The sequence below is a fragment of the Drosophila ficusphila genome, unplaced genomic scaffold, assembly GCF_018152265.1.
Source record: "Drosophila ficusphila isolate 14025-0441.05 unplaced genomic scaffold, ASM1815226v1 contig_106, whole genome shotgun sequence".
Taxonomy (NCBI): domain Eukaryota; kingdom Metazoa; phylum Arthropoda; class Insecta; order Diptera; family Drosophilidae; genus Drosophila; species Drosophila ficusphila.
The window spans coordinates 9688191-9701443 of NW_025063993.1; the positions used below are offsets into that span (position 1 = coordinate 9688191).

The following is a 13253-nucleotide window of genomic DNA, read 5'->3' on the forward strand; positions in this document are numbered from 1 at the left end:
TAATTAGAACGCTATCAAACAAAAGAAAATCATTTATTTGTAAAATAAATAAAAACAAACATAATTAAGAATCAATAAATTATTTACAAATTCGAGGCGGAGAGTATTAACATATTTTAACTAAAAACCTTGATAAACAATACAAATTTAACTATTATTTCTCAGTGTGTGTATCTGTTCCACGGACTGTTGCATCATATCGTTTTTTAAAAACGTACACATTTCTAGACGGGGACACACACATACTTAACTCGACATTTTTCACTCAACGAGCTTTTTACATAACAGGCAACAAAAGTGTAGAAGTGCAACACCAACAACAATGCATTCCACCTGCTTCCTCTACGCAAAAGTTGGGCCAACATCAGAATGGAATGTGGTTCATTTGGGCCATAGCCGCTCGTTCTCGGAGCGAGAGTAGCGAAATAAATAGTATATTTTACCCGAGTGCCACTCATGAAAATTGCAAAAAAACAACAAGTGCAGGCCGGGTCGAGTTCTGTGTGGGTCCTTCGTCTCAGCGGGTATGTGTGCACGTGAAAAAAAATCGAATACTTAGATTTATAAAATCATTCGTTACATAAATTAGTTTGGGTTACCTTACTAAAAATATCTACAAAGTAAAGCCAAGGTAGAAACCCCTTTTCTTTGGCTTACTTTGTTCTACTATTTTACACATGTACAGACCCATTGAAAAACTTTGTTTTAAGTGTACTTCCTGTGCCTACTGCCTACCGAGTGCCAGTCAAATATGAATTGGTAGTTGCCCGGACCGACTTGGCCTGCGCTGACTCTTGCAGCATAATAACAAGAAGTTATTGTGCCTCTGTCTACATGCAACTGCAGTAGCAGTGCAACAAAGCCGGCCACTCCGGACCCCCAACCCTTTGACCCCCCTCGACCCCCTCCGACCCGCCTGGTTTATTGTTTTCGGTGCAATTTCAGGGAATTCAGGTGGTCCCAAGTGAACGGGAAGCGGAGAAAAATGAAGCCTAATTACGGCTCATGTTTAGCCGCTCCTCCATTCAATTAAATGGAATGCACGTGCCCCAAACCCAGAAGCCAAACTCCGGACCCAAAGCCAACTACAAAAAAGAAATGCAATAATCATGCCGCACAACGTATGTACGCTCGGGGAGCATTTCATAAATTGCCCGGACTGTATGGCTCTGATGCATTTGGGAGCGCTGGGAGCCGCAGATTCTGCTGCTCTCGCAAATGTTTAATTAAAAATTAAAGCAGCTTCCACTGTTTGCCCGCTGATGTTTGCCTTTGAGCAGGAAACAAAATGCAATTTGTTTTAGTTCTCTTTTTTTCAGCACTTTTGTTACTGCAGTTGTAGGTTATACATTTCACATTTGTTATTTCACCCGTGTAAGCATTCGAAAGGTCTTTTTTTTGGAGGATACTCAAAGGACTTCTTGATACTCTTGAAAAGCGAATCAGTTACTTTTTTAATTATTATTATCTTTTGTTGCAATTTGAATTGGCAAAAAATTGATTTCTAATGTTTTGTTATGAATCAAAAAGGAATGTTAATCGGAATTTCTTATCTTGTGTGTCAATAGTAAAATATTGGAAATTAAAAAATATTTCCATTGGATTATTGACATTGTATTTAATTTTACTTAATTAGCAATAATAAAAAATGTTTTTTAACACAAAAAAGCTATTTAAATGAATGCGAGAATAAGTAAAAAATACAATTCTTTCACATGCCAGTCATAATTATGGGAATTTATCACAAAAAATATAAATATTTTAAGTATACAGAATTATTACATTAAAATGTCGTCCGAAAAATGAGATAAATTTGAACCTTCTCCACTTATTGAAGTGCTAATTCAGTCCGTCGATGGCCGGATAAAATGTCGTTGGCCTTTCGGAGGTAAGGGTATAATGAAAAGTGTCAAGGCCCGCGCTGGCAGCCACTTAGCAGCCAATAAATTGTAATTCGACACGAGCTGCTTGCCGACACATGCAGCAGGCATCCGAGGCAGGCGACACTTCGCTCACTCCTTTTCCTTGTGAAATGGAAAATTAATTTTCAAACGATTTCGTTTGTCGACGGCTTCGACTGGCTTTTCTTCTTGGAGCTGCCAGCGAAGTGTCGCTCCCCTCCCCCCGCACCCCCACCCACGCTCCCCTCCATTCTTTATATTACTTTCATTTATTTTGTTTTATTCGTCGAGCGGATCGCAAGGCCACGCCCGCGCAGCCAGCATACAAGTGGCAAATAAATTCATTAGTGGCACAAATTAGTTGGACGTAGTCGAGCGGGTCGTCGGGTGGCGAATGGCTGATAGCGAATGGTGGCTGCTGGATGGGTGGATGGCGGGTCAGTAGGGAGTCGAAGGCGGCAGAGAGTCAAGGCAGCCGAGAGAGCCGGGCCAAAAGGACACAAAAGTGCTTTCAATTTCAATTAAATTTGCCACTTGCACGGCCCCACGTTTCCCTGCACCGAGCCACCCTGCAGTCGGCATCCTGAGTCCTGCATCCTGCATCCTGCATCGTGCAGTGGCAAGTGCAACTTGCAGGGTGTCGCTGCGCAATGGAAAATGTGTAATGGGATTGCGATTGTGCGCCTGCTGACTCAGGGGCACATTTAAAGCTCGTTTAAGCGCTCGTTTCGCTTCATCTGGCCTCATCCTGGCAGCCTGATTAAGTAATCAAAGCATTTGTCAGCTACTTAATCTATCGTCAGCCACTTGGCCACCGCTGCGTATGCGTATCTGGTTAGAACAATGCAAGGGGAGCCAGTTTAAAGGGTAAGTTTGAACTGTGATTGTGAAGGGAAAAGTAGAGCAAAAGGAATACTTTCGTTACTACCATGATTAAATAAGATTAAAATAAAATTTATTTTGTTTATACAATTGCTTTAAAATAAAATAATAATCAGAATTAATTAAATTTAAAATGTATAAAGCCTTGAAACAAAACATTTTGCACTCAAACTTTTAAGCAGTTTTTATCATTTGTATTTTTCTTCCCTCATTAAAACCACCTTATGGCCCACTGAACAATTTTGAAAACAACGTTTCCCATTAAAGACAACTGCCTAACAAATTGTGTCATATTTGTTGGACACCGTGAAAGCTCCCAAACAGTTTTGTTGGCAATCAGCGTTACCTAGCATTCGAAAAGCAGCGACAACCGAAGGCAGCCAACGATCAACAGGGATATTGCAAACATGTGTTTGCCGCCACAGTAACTCATGACCTCCTGGTGACCCCACACCCTCACCCACACACACACACACCCACAGCGAGCGCCTTCTCAACCATTTGTCAATACCCACACACTCATACATATTCGACTTGGCGCCCACTTCCGTCCTCCATTTTTGCCTGTGACCCCGAGCAAAACAAGCGAAAAACACCAAAAATGTTTTATATTTTCCGAAAAACCAGAAATATGTTGCACATACATATAATATATGCGTGTGTGGGTGTGTGTGTGTGTGCGGAGGGGTTGCTAACGTATGTGTATACATGGGCGCCGGGGGCGTGGCAGTCACGTGCCTACCGCTGTTAAATGTACTTTAAAAATCACTTAACACATTTAGCATTGATTTTCTAGCAGCCCCGTTTTATCTCCTTACGCCATATTTATTTTGCATATTTTCATCAAGGATTATGGCTGCACCCCAAAGCACTTTTCCCGCATTTCCCAGCTAAATTTTCCCCATACGCCAGTAGACAGAATTCTTGAGCAGCAGAACCATTAGAAAACTGATATTAAATTCAATTCAATTTGCCGAAATTTTTCGCTTTTCTGTTTTTATGTATAGCAAAATGAAATTTCAAATTTTAATGAGCAATCAACAGAAAAGAAAAACCGGAAAATAATAAACGTAAATGGAACCCACGCAGGATGCGAGACTGAAAAACAAAGCAAACAAAGCCCCAAATGCTTAAAGTAAATTCAAATTTAATTAGGATTTTTTTCGTATCGTTTTGGGACTTCAAATCTTTTGTGGAAAGAGGACGAGAATGGGTGGGCGGCACCACGCCCCAGTGGACTAAATGTAAATGAAAATTGACGCAAGGCAAGTTTATTAAAATGCGATTTGCATAAGCATGTGGACGGTCGGGGGAGGGGAGCAAAGGTGAGGCCAATGAATTTTAAGGTGACTCGCCATGAAAAGTGGCAGATGTGGCAATGAAAATGTCGGAAAAGTCAACTGTCCGCATTAATTTGGTGCCATTTTCGGTCCCCATTTCTCGGTTTGCTTTGCACACGCACATTCGAAACTCAATTAAAAGTGGCCCAAAGTACTTCGGAATCTGTCTATCTCAACAGGTGATGGCCAAGAGGCCATTAGCTGAGTCATCAAGTTGGCCAGGTGCTTTTAATATGAGTTATTTATATTTGTGCATAAAAATGACTTAATATAAAATAAATATTTACTTGTAAGAACAGATTTTTTAGTTTAATACTCCAAGATAATTATTTTCGTAGAGCATTTATCAAACTCGCATACTCCAAAGATTCCTTCCTCTCGCCTTCGCATATTTGGCTTTCTTTTTAATTTCTTTGTTGGCGAATAAATTACCGAAGTTCTGCATCTAATTTCGCACAGCATTCTCGTCGTATAAGTCTTAAGACCTCGACGACAGTAGACAATGGGAAATTATTATTGCACGAACGGCGGGGATTTTCCAGGAAATCAAATAGAAAAGATCTGCTTTCTGCGAAGCGCATCAACTCAATTCAAGTCAATTTTCCCTTTCACCGCCGACAGTCAGGTATTATGCCCCGTGTGCCAGGGGAAAATGGTGAGGTCGATAAAAAAAAAAAGAGGAGCCACACGTGCGGCCATGGAACCACTATATGTGGCAGGGTTTTGTGTGCGGTGGCAGCTGCAATCAATGCGCTTTTTTAATTGCTTAGCATGGGAAGAGCGTGGCAACAATTGGAGCGGATGGCCAGGCTTCCTTTGGCCAGCTGCATCCGCTATCGGATCCAAACCGATTGAAAAGCGACCAAAGACGCCGTAATTGACGTTGATCCTCCTAACAATGAACCACTTTCAGCCACCAGGAAACGGGGTTAAAAGTAAATCTCAAATTGAAAATTGTTGTCATCGTAAAATGGAAATAATTATTTTAATTGTATGCCGCGTGCGGTGAGCGAGTTGCATGTGAAATGGAAGTTTTGGTTCGTCACATCAAGTATGCGCCACATTGTACACATCAAGTATACGCCGCGTGCGAGTGCATAAAAAACGCATTAAGCAAACAACATTTAAATTAACTCAAATGCCTTTATAAAAGCCAGGCAAAATGCATTTGACACATTTACTTAATCGCATTTCGGCAAAATGGATTCGGTTTCGAGCGAAACTCTTCCAGCAGCCACCGTAATCCAATAAAAGAAATGTGTTTGACGTTCGCATTACAAACTAATTACATCCACCAGAGATGGTCGGGCTGTTTTAATTAATATTTGTCATTCGATTTTTACCAACCTTGCGTTTTTGCCAACGCACACCTGACTAAATGCCCGGATCTACTTATGCAGGCCATGTATATGAGCTTGCTTAGATAAATATTTGTTCGTAAACATGCAGAATTAATTGAAATTGTTTCTAGTTACATGGATTTTGGGTTATTTGATAGGCCAAAACAAACAAAGCAAAATTACCAAGCCCCCACCGCCGCACACAATCATCACACGAAATTAATTTCCGAGTACAAAAAATAATAATCATTCGAATCATTTCTCATTTCATAATTGCCATTCGATATGCCAGAGATCAAATTTAAATTTAAATTAGTGTTGCTGCACTGCAGCCTTGATGAGTTGCAGCTGCGAAATGGCCTGATTTGCATTTGGCCAAGAAACATATTCCAAAGAGAGAAAATTGCAGGCTAATAATTTCCATTAATAATTCAAGTGGCATCATCAGGACTTTGTCATTGCGTTGTCACTACTCATTAACGATAAGTCCAAGAATACCTCTGGAATGCCCGTCCAAAACTGTTTGGCATTTGCAACAGTGTTTGGCAGGATGCAAGTTCTGTGAAAATGGTAGTGGAAAAAGGACATTTGTTTGCTGAAATTGCAATGTTTCTAGTTTCCGTTTGAAATTTAGCAAATATTTGACAATGCAATACGCAAATTGCCTTGGGTGTGGATGCCACAGCAAAATATATTGGCGAGAGGGAAATTTATATTGAACGCAATTTGTTTGTTTTGATGAAAAGGGAGATCGAATCGATTTTGTCGTTGAATGGGGATTTAGTCAAGCCAAAACTAATACTCTCTATTTTAAATAGAATGCTCAATTTATCGAATTTATAATTTTAGATCAAAGAGTTAATCTATTGATTAATTTCTTATTTTAAGTTTGCTACTTTACTAAGATTTTGTGGTGTCTTTTCACCGATTAATCGTTGTGTTTATTATCTTTTAAGTTACAAGTTTAAAAGCAAGTTTCAATACACAGAAATCTGTTAATACTGCTCCTCTTTCAACTCCATATTATTTGCTCTCATTATTGTTTCCTGTATTTGACTTGCTTTGAATAAATCTCCTTGATTTAATGTGTAAACACTCTTTAACAAACTCCCAAATTCATTATCCCCCTAATTTGAAATCCACACAAAGCTTAAACTAATTGAACTCCACTCCTAGGTGAAGTTCACACTTTGAAAAACTCGAACTCGAACTCAAACTCGAACTCGATCACTGTCACTTACCCAAACAAACTTTCCACGTTTCAGTTCACTTCAAAGTGCAAATTAGTTTTCTTTGGCAGCTAATTTTTTTGTCGGTCTGCTTCGGACACGCTCTCAACTCGTTTCTGGCTCAATAAATTAACCGAAAATCCTATGGCAATGGGTTTTTGTAGTTCTAAGTCCTTTATTTTTTTTTGTTTTTGTTGCTATCGCACACAGACAATCAGGAAGCGCGGCAGAGTATTAAAAACTCATTAGGCCACCGCCGAGGATGCTGGAGATGGAGGCTGCCACTTGTTTTTTTTGTTTAATTTATGCAAATATCGACCGCACATATGCACAGGAAAAGGTTTTGGTTCTGGTGAAAAGTCTGCGGGAAGTGTTCGTCCTTTTTTTTTATTCCGGCAACTTGGCGAAAGTAAATCGAATGTCAACCGCACACATGCAAGGCGCACACTTAATCAAAGGCATACACACACTCGGCGAAAGAGGATAAGGAGGAGGAGCAGAGAGGTCCTGCGGGGGAGGTCCTGCTGTCAGAAACACGTGCGATACGTGACCTAGGCCAAGCGTTAAATTCACGCGCCAATCTCCACGGCCTTTCTACTAAAGGGGGCTTTTCTTTAGGAAAAATCGGAATCGGAATCGGAATCGTACTCGAATTCGTAGTGCTAGTGCAGCTGTTTCAAGTATCCCTGTATTAACCACACACACACACACACATATACACGTGTCGACCAAATCCGCTTAGGACAAACTGACGACTGATTCTGATTCTGCAAGTTGGCCAAAAACTTCGCATTGGCGGCGGCTTCTCCGTTCGGTTGCCATCCCCATCATCCGTCGGCTTGCCACGTCGGCTGCAGATGCCCCACCACATGAAAGTACCGTTGGCCCGGAGCTCCGCTCTGCTCCGCATTTCGCATTTCGCGACCTGCCACACCACGAAAGAGAGTGTCTTAAGAGCGAGAGAGAGAGCGAGTATGTTCCGCTTGCCATTCGTTCCTCGTTGCGTTCGAGGAAAGCGCAACTAGTTTGCCAGCCTGGAAGGCCCGTGCCGAATGTGTGGCATTGGAAATGCTTCACTTTTCGCCGAGAATCCCCGAACCCCGCACCCCGCACCCCTCAGTCGCCAACTCCCTTCTTGAACTCCCATAAGTAAATACCGGCCGCCCGTTTTGTTTGCCCAATTAAATGCCACATATGTCATAAGCATAATCTCCCCAACCCACCGAAGTTAAGCCAAGCGAACCCCTTTCAGCAGTTTTTTAATTAATCATTAATAAGAGCCACGCTCGGCTGGCGACCAAAGCAGATAAAGGCTGCCCCTTTTTCTGCTCCTCTCCCTTTCCCCTCCACTTTCCCCGCCACCCGCGCAGAATCCAAAATTGCAGTTGCACTCCGGCTTCGGGCCCTTTGATATGTCCGCCTTCGGAGGAGCCAGCAATTAGGAACAACGGACGAACGGCCCACAAATGGCGCCCAGAGCTCGACTCTATTAAAACACTGAACGAAAAATAAAGAACTACATACATTTACAAAAAAAAATGTAAAAAAAATCAGCCCAAAAATCGAAACCAAACTAATGATGCAGTTTCTTAGGGGACTATGTCACAAGAATTTTGAGGTATGCCAATCTAAAATAGGACATAATTTAGGAAAGTAATAGTCTTTTATGTGCTGGTCTTAGCCATTTTTCGAAACAGCCATTTTTCGGATTTTTGTCAGGGGTAACATCATGAAATAGTGAAAAAAATCGAGCTAAAAATCAAAACCAAATTAATGATGCAGTTTCTTAGAGAACTATGTCACAAGTATTTTGAGGAAAACCAGTCCAAAATGGACTTTATTATGGGATTTAAGGTGCTGCTTTTGAGCCATGATTCCAAAAGACAGGTTTTTTTGAAAACTCTATAATTTAAAAAATCGTTATTATAATGGTTGGTTTATTTTTTCAGTGCAGTTGAAAGTCCCAGTTCAATTCGCAGATGCGGCAGCGAAACAGAACCAGATCACGTTGCCTGTCCCCAAGGGTCGCGGGAAAGACTTTGACACTTCGCAAGTGAAATTACAAGAAATCTAAAAATAAATAGGGGGGAAAACTCATTAACTGACTGGGAAATGCTCTTGAGTTTACAAAAAGTTAGCTTTAAATAAGTTAAATTTTTTAATTTATTTTGTCACTTTATTTTGAATAACAAAGAAGGGTTATAAAAGCAAACCTGTAATGAAACTTAATTAAAATTAATTCTTAAAATTTACCCCAATGCCTACCTTAAGCTTTTAAGATTTGTATGCTTTTAATATTATTTAATCACCTCTTTTTTTATGATAGAAGACTGTTATCATACTACTGTGCTTCACCCACCGCAGAGTATCGCTAATGAGACATCTGCCATAACTAGAACCACACAACTTCGTAATGCAGAGAAATGCAAACCAGACACCGCACAAACAACCACAACATTCGGCCACTTGGATGACGCCTCGCTGTGGCATCGATTGTAGGCAGAGGAGGGCTACTGACTCCCCCAATCCCCCAGTTCCCCAGTTCCCGTGCCACCGTGCCACCGAGCCACCGAGTTGCCCGATCCGGCAATTGACCCGCGGGCCTGTGGCAGCGACTCCGCCTCAACTGCTTCCATATGCTCCATGTGCCGGGCGATGTGCGGTTGTAAATACAATTTACTCCACTCGGTCGCACACATTCCGATGGCGCATAATTTTATTGGCCTGCCCGTGATGCACTGGGATGCGCTCCCTTGACTTCGATGACAGCAAACAGAATCAACAGTCCCTAGGTGGCACCCTCGACGAGCCCATCCCCCCACCAGTCCATCTGCCCCATCTGCATCTGCCGGCAACATTCTAATGAGATATGGCCCCGGAGTCACCATGCATTTTTCTAGGCCCAACATTTGCAAACAGCAAACGGATGGGCAACCATCTGCCAACACCGACGCCCTGGGTTTCGTCCATGAGATGCCCCTTGTGCCCACACTGGGAGAAAATAATAGAACAAACTAATGTTAATAAAAAATATAATAGTAATGGCAATTGTAGTTAACAATTTGTAGCACAATCTTTGCTTAAAAATGAAACTCATTTCCTTGTTTAAACTTTTTAATTTAAAGTGGTGGTGCAACCATGGTTTTAATGATTTTAAATACTTTTCAAATGCTAATTTGACACCTTTTTTTTCTCAGTACAAAGGCACTTATGTTTTGCATATGAAATCGCGCACAAAATCACCAGGGACACGGCGGCAGCGAACTCTGACTCTCGCTCCGACTTTTCCGATCCCCGGCCGCTTGCAGAAATGCTAATTAGGCGTAATTCGCATAAAATTCGCAAACATTTGCTGTCACTGGAGTCCCGGACTGGGGGATTCGCTCCGCGCAACTGGCTTTTGATTTACGAGTTCCAGGGCCCGACTGCCAATCTGGCCTATCAACGGCTCATCAACGGCCGCCCGACGGTCGGAGGACCTCCAATCCTCCTCCAATCAGCGGTCCATCCGTCATCAGCTCCCCGCTTAATTACTAAGTGTATGTGTAAGCCGACATGATTCAGTTTATTGTGGGTTTCAGTTTATGTTTCGGGTGCCAACCCACAATTCACGGTGATTATTAACAGGCTTTTTGAGCTCCATTTTATGGCTCATTATTAAATGGATTTTTAAACATACGAAAAAAGATTTAAATAATACGAAACTCCCTCCTTTAAACGACTTTTTCCGACCTTAATTACTCAAAAAGGTAGAACCATAGTTCCTCCCAATATCTTACAAGCCATTTATAAATGCAAGATAAAGTAATTCCGATTCCCTCTTTCCCCTTCGGTCAACTAATCTAAATTGAAAATCGCGCCAGCCAGATGGAAATTGATAAACCCATTTGCAGTTGTTTGTGTTAATTAAACGGTTAAGTTGTTCGCCGAGACTTTGGGCGGCACTTCTCGATTCGAATCGAGTTTGGCATAGTTTCGGCGGACGAAGTCTGGCATTATTCACTTAACGCAAGTACTTAGCATTCCCGGACTCCAAAAGTGGAGAGAGGCAACTATTGTCAAGTTTCTCGGCCCGAAAGGACTTCCCTTGTCGCGTCCCGCTAAAAAGGATTTCAATGTCACACCGCAACTGTTTGAAGGCTCCGGAATGGTCGGTCGGATGGTTGGATGGTCGGTCGGTCCATTAACTCATGGGCGCATCAAGTTTACCGTGGCGACCACAAAAGCGGCGAAAATGAAAATTCATGAAAGTTTATCGCAACGAAAAGCCGGAGATGAGAAGCCCGATGAAGAGAGGAGCAGCAGCCGTTGTTGGAGCAGTATTCGCTCCACTTTTGTGGTCAATTAACGGCCCTCGGACAGCCAGGAGTTTGTTTTTGTGTAATGAATTTAAATGACCCACTGCGCCGGCTCATCAAGTGCCGTAAAGTGTTTTCCAACAGCGGATGCGGAAGGACATCCAGGGATCCAGGGATGGGGCATCTCCCCTGGCGAGGCTCGGACAGGCCGCCTCGGGAGCAGACATCCTAAGCCGTCCTCCCAGGACTCGCACTCACACTCTGACAGCACCTGTCGCCGAAAAATTTCCAACAATTTAGCTAATGACCTTCTTGGGCGGCGTAGGTGCTGTAGTGCTGGCCAAAATACCCAAATAAGCTAATTTCCAGTGGATAAGAACAGCCTTTTATTGAAAAACAAAAATGGGAAGTTTACGTTAAGAATTATACCTTTAATTATTTAGCAAAAAAATATTAGAACGTGCATATTTCGATTATTTTGTATTGAAATCGAACGCAAAACAAGAAACAGTATTATTCTTTTTTATAATATTATTATTATTCCTTTGAAAGAACTAACTATTTCTTTCTCTCTTAAATAAAAAAGTCCATAGAAAATAGCTGACTTCACATCACAGTGGATGGGGGGGCTCTGTGTAAATAGCAAATTAATTATATTCCATGCAGAGAAATTAATCAAGCGTAGCGTTGGCCAAACCAAAACCCACGACACGCTCCCAATGAACTCTATTTAACCCTAAAAACAAGCCACGCCCCCTCAACCCTCTATCGCCCACCGCCCACCGCTCAGGTGTGAGCGAGAATTGTGCCCAGCTTGCGGCCATTTCATTAATCACACTCAACACTTAACAGGAGTCTGGGCCAAAACTTGGACTTACGTCCTGGTTTGCTTTTGGTTTCGGACGGGGGCCGAATTTAAGCCCGCCTGTGGCCAATGTCAAATGGTTTTCAGGGGGGCCTGTCTGGGCCAACTCCGATTATTTATTGTTGTGCATATTCAATGGATGTGGGAGGGTGGCTAATGCAGTTGTATTCTAGGCGATCCTATTGAGCTCGTAATTGAAAACATAAATACTTCGTTTAAAACGATATCAACTGGAGCAGCGCAGCATCCCTGTTTTGATCCTTGGAGACGGAGAATGGATCCGAATCCCGTCGCGAGCTCTCCCAAAACCACTGTCTTTAAAAATCTTATAAATCATGATAGACTTTAAAAAATAGTCAGTAGTGCCAAATTCCTTTATACAATTTGCTGCCAAAACTTAATTTACAAAATTAACTTAAACCTGACGCTAAATCTAAATGATCTATAAGGTTCCCAACCTAGCTTTTAGTTCACAGCAATGTTATGCTTGTTTTAGCTCTTTTCTCGTTTTAAGTTTTCTGTTACCGCCACTTTTCTGCAAATGGCGCTTGCAAATTTCTAAATAAACGAAACTTGGTTTCATTTTCTATAAAATAACTAAACCAAGAGTACGAGCTGCGGACTAAAAACCGGGACACATTAGCCGAGACACAAAAAAGCACGGGCGCACACCGATAACTTTACCGGTTTGTACCAAAAAATATCGTATAGTGAGTACATACATTTGAATTTGAAATTTGGCGGTCTTTAAAATATGTTGAGTTTCATATAACTAGTTAAAAATGCTTATATGTACATATGCGGCATCAGATAAACTGAGCCTTAACAAACCTATATCCATACTAAATATTGAATAAATAAAACCACCTTTTAAGAAATTAAGTTTTTCTTGCCCTTTCCCTTGGCAATACAATCTTATTTATAAAAACCATCTTTACGGAATGCAAAAGCCAATTGATGAATAGTTATTAGCATGAATTTCTAAACTCACACCATCCATCTATTTTATTGGCTAATATATTTACACCAAATAATCCCACGCCAATGGAACAATAACAATTTATGATCATTGCCAAAAACAACCAAATGTTGAGCTAAAGTAAACAAATGCCAAACTCGTTTAGAGGCAAATTGCAGCTACGGCTGCCATAAAAACACAAATCAATTCCATCGGAACCGTAGAGAAACAAAAACATGAGCCGAGCTGAGTCATTCCCAATAGCATCACGAAATGGATAACTCCGGCCGAAGGTGTCATCTTCAAATCACAGTCTAGCCAAAGGTCGTCCTTCCTCAGTTCACACGAACAACAAATGGGAGAAACAACAGCCCACAGACAACGAAAATGTAAAGAGAAAAAAACAAAAACAAAAACATCATTGAAGTTGTCGGATCAGC

The 13253-nt window shown here is 41.5% G+C and overlaps 1 long non-coding RNA gene across 1 annotated transcript; it reads left to right on the plus strand.

Annotated features, from left to right (window-relative positions):
- The first annotated feature begins 3924 nt into the window (after positions 1-3924).
- On the plus strand, positions 3925-9734 carry LOC108096182. The gene is made up of 2 exons (XR_001771694.2): positions 3925-4108; positions 9019-9734. It is a non-coding gene; the product is annotated as an uncharacterized LOC108096182 (long non-coding RNA).
- Positions 9735-13253: the final 3519 nt, after the last annotated feature.